Source organism: Camelina sativa, chromosome 9, assembly GCF_030686135.1.
Source record: "Camelina sativa cultivar CO46 ecotype springtype chromosome 9, ASM3068613v1".
Classification (NCBI taxonomy): Eukaryota; Viridiplantae; Streptophyta; class Magnoliopsida; order Brassicales; family Brassicaceae; genus Camelina; species Camelina sativa.
In genome coordinates, this window is record NC_141888.1 from 7,613,417 (window position 1) to 7,621,214 (window position 7,798).

A 7,798-nucleotide genomic window follows, 5' to 3' on the forward strand; every position below is an offset into this window, starting at 1 on the left:
AGTATATAATTGTAAATTTGAAATCTAAGTTAACATGTTTTGAAATATTTTTCCGCGACATCGTAGAGGTCTGAGTCCTAATAATTACTAATTCTAAAACAAAATTATATGAAAAGATTATTTTGAAACAAACAAATTAATTTGAAAGCAACATTGATATTTGAAGGCAACATTGATCTAACATTGATCTTTCGTTCATCATCATAGTTCCACCATCTATTCAAGTTATGATGGTGCATTTTTCCTGGTTTAGAGATTGAAAACCAAGAATAAGAAGGTAGCACTTTCGATTGACACAACAGAAATTGAATGGGATTGCAAAGAAAAACTGAAGCTAGAGATTTCCAACTTTCTTTGCGATCCTAGTCAAGTTCTGTTAAGTTCATCTGAAGTACTACCTTCTTCTTGCGTTCTAATCTCTAACCTAGAAATAAATTCAATACCAGCACCTGAATTGGGTGGCGGAACTAGGGCATTGAGAAAGAGACTCATAATATTAAAATTTTAAATCCGAAAACTTGTGAACCATAACTACATGGAAAGCCGATAAAACATGCATGCATGCTATAATTGAACAAATGGTTTGTGCACCGAAATTCATAAAACAACTAAAACTCCTAATACATTAGAAAACAAAAACTAGATTCTTACCAAAAGAAACAACTTTAAAAAATAAATTCAGGTTTTAACAAAATGTTTGTTGCTAGATGTTACAATGAAATCAAAGAACATCTGCAAACACAAGAATATGATATAATCTAATTGACATTGAAACCAAAGAATGATATTATTTTTCAGAGTGGTCTTATTTTTCCAATCAAATGTATTATATGACATTGAAACCAAAGAATGATAAACATGTGGCAATGGTTAATGTACATACATATGACTTTTTATGGTACTCTTACATTCAATATTCAAAAATTAATGTATATAGTCAAACTTTCCTCATTTTAAATTATATACTGCCTTTTAAAAAATTTCATAATGTCTCATAAATACAATACTTTGAACATTTTTTTTTTGTAATTATTTTTATCTCTACATAGTAATCAATTTTATAGATGAATGTTTAGGGTCATGTTGCCAAAAAAAAAAATACTTAAGTGTATATTGACCAATTAATCTATAACCATTTTTTGTAACCAACTTATATTTAATCTATAACCTATATTGTAATCAAGTTATAAAAATTATATAGTCTACAAAAAAGGTTGTTTACTTCCGTTTTATTATATAGAAGATATGTAAACGTACCTATACATGTAAAATTAATTGAACTCTCATTAGAAAGGAAGTGAAAGGATCAAAATTGATCACAATTGCGAAACAACAGTACATCAGCATATATAACGAAGTTAAAAGCTTTTGATACACTTTCAACAAAACTTGCTACACAACACAGCAAATTCAAAGACAACGTATATCATACTGCTCACAACATTTATCGGAGCATTAAATATCTAAAGTAAAATTTGGCAGTCGATTTTCAAGAAAATCTGGAATATGTAACGTGACCCACATTGGGAGCAAAGTGGTCGAGACACACCGTTGTTACGAAACATCTCAAAAGTTTTCGCATCCACTATTAGTTCACAGGTTGGAAGCCTATTTGGTAAATTCTTTTATCAATGAAAAAATGTAAAAAAGAAACACACATATGGAAAAAAAGACAGTAACATTTGCACACAATAAAAAAAGAAGAAACAAAGACATAACATATGGAAATGATATGCTCTTTAATTAACAGATTAATTTGTATTGTTGGAATAAAACTTTTTTTGGTATATGATATGAAATTGTTTGTTTTTTTGTGATAGTAGAAATATTTATGTGAGAAATTTATACAAATCTATATATAATAGGAATATGAATAAATACCACCAAAAGTTGTGTTTCTTCAATTTTACCTTTTAAACATTTTTTTTTTAAACTATAAAAAATTCCAATTGTGTATTTTACGAAACGTTGTGATTGTTCATTGTAATAGTTTTTTTTTTTTGTAAAATGCAACTGTTCATTATAGAGTTGTGTTTATTCGAATATTTGTATTTTTTGAAATCTATATATATTTGTCTGTTTGAACTGTTTTCACTTTTTTTCCATGACACAAAAAAATATAAAATTTCAATCCCTACAGTTTTTACAGCTTTCTAAATTATTCTCTAGCATTCATTCTTTTAAAAGTAAAGATATTTCTCCAATTCTTGATTTCACAAAAGATTTTTGGTTAAGTTACAGCTTTTAGTTAATTTTAAATGAAAACATTTAATGAAAATACCTATAGTTTTTTTCCAAGAGTTTAGATGGATTATATATATTGAGTTTTTTTATTTGACTTTTGAATATGCTATAAAGATGCCTACTATATATTTAAAAGTAGTTTATATGGATTGCATACATCAGGATTTGAATGTTGCATTAACATTACTACAAAGTCCATATCTAGTTATCTTGTATATCTAAGTTAACATGTTTTGAAATATTTTCCCGCGACATCGTAGAGGTCTGAGTCCTAGTAATTACTAATTCTAAAACAAAATTATATGAAAAGATTATTGTGAAACAAACAAATTAATTTGAAAGCAACATTGATCTAACATTGATTTTTCGTTCATCATCATAGTTCCACCATCTATTCAAGTTATGATGGTGCATTTTTCCTGGTTTAGAGATTGAAAAACAAGAATAAGAAGGTAGCACTTGCGATTGACAGAACAGAAATTGAATGGGATTGCAAAGAAAAACTGAGAGATTTCCAACTTTCTTTGTGATCCTAGTCAAGTGCTGTTAAGTTCATCTGAGGTACTACCTTCTTCTTTCGTTCTAATCTCTAACCTAGAAACAAATTCAATACCAGCACATAAATTGGGTGGCGGAACTAGGGCATTGAGAAAGAGACTCATAATATGAATAATTTAAATCGGAAAACTTGTGAACCATAACTACATGGAAAGCCGATAAAACATGCATGCATGCTATAATTGAACAAATGGTTCGTGCACCGAAATTCATAAAACAACTTAAACTCCTAATACATTAGAAAACAAAAACTAGATTCTTACCAAAAGAAACAACTTTTAAAAACAAATTCAGGTTTTAACAAAATGTTTGCTGCTAGATGTTACGATGAAATCGAAAAAACATCTGCAAACACAAGAATATGATATATCTAATTGACATTGAAACCAAAGAGTGATATTATTTTTCAGAGTGGTCTTATTTTTCCAATCAAATGATTTATATGACATTGAAACCAAAGAATGATAAACATGTGGCAATGGTTAATGTACATACATATGACTTTTTATGGTACTCTTACATTCAATATTCAAAAATTAATGTATATAGTCAAACTTTCCTCATTTTAAATTATATACTGCCTTTTAAAAAAATTGGCATAATGTCTCATAAATACAATACTTTGAACATTTTTTTTTTTGTAATTATTTTTATCTCTACATAGTAATCAATTTTATAGATGAATGTTTAGGGTCATGTTGCCAGAAAAAAAAGACTTAAGTGTATATTGACCAATTAATCTATAACTTTTTTTGTAACCAACCTATATTTAATCTATAACCTATATTGTAATCAAGTTATAAAAATTATATAGTCTACAAAAAAGGTTGTTTACTTCCGTTTTATTATATAGAAGATATGTAATCGTACCTATACATGTAAAAATAATTGAACTCTCATTAGAAAGGAAGTGAAAGGATCAAAATTGATCACAATTGCGAAAAAACAATACATCTGCATATATAACGAAGTTAAAAGCTTTTGATACACTTTCAACAAAATTTGCTACACAACACAGCAAATTCAAAGACAACGTATATCATACTGCACACAACAGTTATCGGAGCAATAAATATCTAAAGTAAAATTTGGCAGTCGATTTTCAAGAAAATCTAGAATATGTAACGTCACCCACATTGGGAGCAAAGTGGTCGAGACACACCGTTGTTACGAAACATCTCAAAAGTTTTCGCATCCACTTTTAGTTTACAGGTTGGAAGCCTATTTGGTAAACTCTTTTATCAATGAAAAAATGTAAAAAAGAAACACACTAATATTCGTACACAAAAAACAAAGAAAAGACAGTAACATTTGCACACAATAAAAAAAGAAGAAACAAAGACATAACATATGGAAAGGATATGCTCTGTAATTAACAGATTAATTTGTATTGTTGGAATAAAACTTTTTTTGGTATATGATATGAAATTGTTTGTTTTTTGTGATAGTAGAAATATTTATGTGGGAAATTTATACAAATCTATGTATAATAGGAATATGAATAAATGCCACCAAAAGTTGTGTTTCTTCAATTGTACCTTTTAAAAACTATAAAAAATTCCAATTGTGTATTTTACGAAAAGTTGTGATTGTTCATTGTAATAGTTTTTTTTTTTTGTAAAATGCAACTGTTCATTGTAGAGTTGTGTTTATTCCAATATTTGTATTTTTGAAATCTATATATATTTGTCTGTTTGAACTGTTTTCACTTTTTCCCATGACACAAAAAATATAAAATTTCAATCCCTACAGTTTTTACAGCTTTCTAAATTATTCTCTAGCATTCATTCTTTTAAAAGTAAAGATATTCCTCCAATTCTTGATTTCACAAAAGATTTTTGGTTAATTTACAGCTTTTGGTTAATTTTAAAAAAAAAATTAATGAAAATACCTATAGTTTTTTTCCAAGAGTTTAGATGGATTATATATATTGAGTTTTTTTATTTGACTTTTGAATATGCTATAAAGATGCCTACTATATATTTAAAAGCAGTTTATATGGATTGCATACATCAGGATTTGAATGCTGCATTAACATTACTACAAAGTCCATATCTAGTTATCTTGTATATTTTTTGTTGGTGTTGGATGCTTGAATTGTACTAAACGTGAAATGAATCGTTTTAATTGGTATTCTTCTCTAGATAAAATTTCAACCGTTAGAAGAAAAACAATGATTCTGATTTTCATCATTTCAATATAAAAGGAGGACCTTTTCATTAAATAATTGTTTTTAAGAAATCATACAGTTGTGTCAGTTCATTGTAGAGTTGTGTATTTACAATAAAATATCTATATAATATATTTATTTTGAAAAAAAAATCATACGGTTGCGTCTGTTTATTGTAAAGTTGTGTCTTTTACAATAAAAATCTATATAAGAATACCAGTCAGAATAAATACCAGTAATAGTTGCGATTTTTCGTTGTACTTTTTCTTTAAATAGTTTTTTAGAAAAAAAATTATACGGTTGCGTCTGATCATTGTAGAGTTGTGTCTTTTACCATAAAAGAAAATCATACGGTTGATTTTGCACGTTGTACAGTTATGTCTTTTCATCATATCTTATTTACAATTTTTCGTTCTAATAGTTATATATATATTCGTCTCTTTTTAGATAACTAAGAAATCAATGAATCGTTGTTCGCTGACACAAATTTTTTGTTTCATGCTGAATCTAAATAATATGAATTTTAATATTCAATATCCAAAATTATTCTATAATATAACTAAAGATTTTAGAAATGATTATAGTAATATAGAAATTTAATCAACTTTAATTATGTCACTTACAATTCTGTTTATGTATCGTAACTTTTCGTAAAATATGTGTTTTTTATGATTTAACTGTTTCATCTTTTAATTTAGAAGTTGTGTATTATAATTATAGGTTGATAATTTTCACTCAAGATGAAAATTTTTTATTTTTAAAATTATTTATTCATAAATTGCATTTACTTATTATAATCGTTTGTTTGATATTCTCACTTATGATCACTTCGTCATAATATTTGTTTATGATTAATATAAATATTAATAACTGTTATGATGCTTGTTATACTTTACAATAATCTTTCATACAATATATTATATATATAATACATACAAATTATAATTAGAGTTGTCTCGATTCATTATGACTTATCATTTAATATTTATAAACTAGACTTGAGTCTTTTACCACATTATTTTTTTATTATAATTTTACTTTTATTTTGATGGTTTTGTTTTTTAAACTCACAGTTATATTTTAAAAAAATTTATGAAGTTTTACCCCTACTTATTTTTTTTTCTTTTGAGACAATTTTTATTTTATTATTTAGCATATATTTTTAAATTATTTTATAATATATAATTTTAAATTTGAAATCTAAGTTAACTTGTTTTGAAAGATTTTCCTGCGACATCGTAGAGGTCTGAGTCCTAGTAATTACTAATTCTAAAACAAAATTATATGAAAAGATTATCGTGAAACAAACAAAGTAATTTGAAAGCAACATTGATATTTGAAAGCAACATTGATCTAACATTGATCTTTTGTTCATCATCATAGTTCCACCATCTATTCAAGTTATGATGGTGCATTTTTCCTGGTTTAGAGATTGAAAAACAAGAATAAGAAGGTAGCACTTCGATTGACAGAACAGAAATTGAATGGGATTGCAAAGAAAAACTGAAGCTAGAGATTTCCAGCTTTCTTTGCAATCCTAGTCAAGTGCTGTTAAGTTAATCTGAGGTACTACCTTCTTCTTCTGTTCTAATCTCTAACCTAGAAACAAATTCAATACCAGCACCTGAATTGGGTGGCGGGACTAGGGCATTGAGAAAGAGACTCATAATATTAAAAATTTGAATCCGAAAACTTGTGAACCATAACTACATGGAAAGCCGATAAAACATGCATGCATGCTATAATTGAACAAATGGTTTGTGCACCGAAATTCATAAAACAACTTAAACTCCTAATACATTAGAAAACAAAAACTAGATTCTTGCCAAAAGAAACAACTTTTAAAAACAAATTCAGGTTTTAAGAAAATGTTTGTTGCTAGATGTTACGATGAAATCGAAAAAACATCTGCAAACACAAGAATATGATATAATCTAATTGACATTGAAACCAAAGAATGATATTATTTTCAGAGTGGTCTTATTTTTCCAATCAAATGATTTATATGACATTGAAACCAAAGAATGATAAACATGTGGCAAGGGTTAATGTACATCCATATGACTTTTTATGGTACTCATACATTCAATATTCAAAAATTAATGTATATAGTCAAACTTTCCTCATTTTAAATTATATACTGCCTTTTTAAAAAATTCTCATAATGTTTCATAAATACAATACTTTGAACATTTTTTTTTTGTAATTATTATTATCTCTACATAGTAATCAATTTTATAGATGAATGTTTAGGGTCCTGTTGCCAGAAAAAAATACTTAAGTGTATATTGACCAATTAATTTATAACCTTTTTTTGTAACCAACCTATATTTAATCTATAACATATATTGTAATCAAGTTATGAAAATTATATAGTCTATACAAAAAAGATTGTTTACTTTCGTTTTGTTATATAGGAGATATGTAAGCGTGCCTATACATGTAAAAATAATTGAACTCTCATTAGAAAGGAAGTGAAAGGATCAAAATTGCGAAACAACAATACATCAGCATATATAACGAAGTTAAAAGCTTTTGATACACTTTCAACAAAACTTGCTACACAACACGGCAAATTCAAAAACAACGTATATCATACTGCTCACAACAGTTATCGGAGCAATAAATATCTAAAGTAAAATTTGGCAGTCGATATTCAAGAAAATCTGGAATATGTAACGTGACCCACATTGGGAGCAAAGTGTTCGAGACACACCATTGTTGCGAAACATCTCAAAAGTTTTCGCATCCAATATTAGTTCACAGGTTGGAAGCCTATTTGGTAGACTCTTTTATTAATGAAAAAATGTAAAAAAAAAAACACAT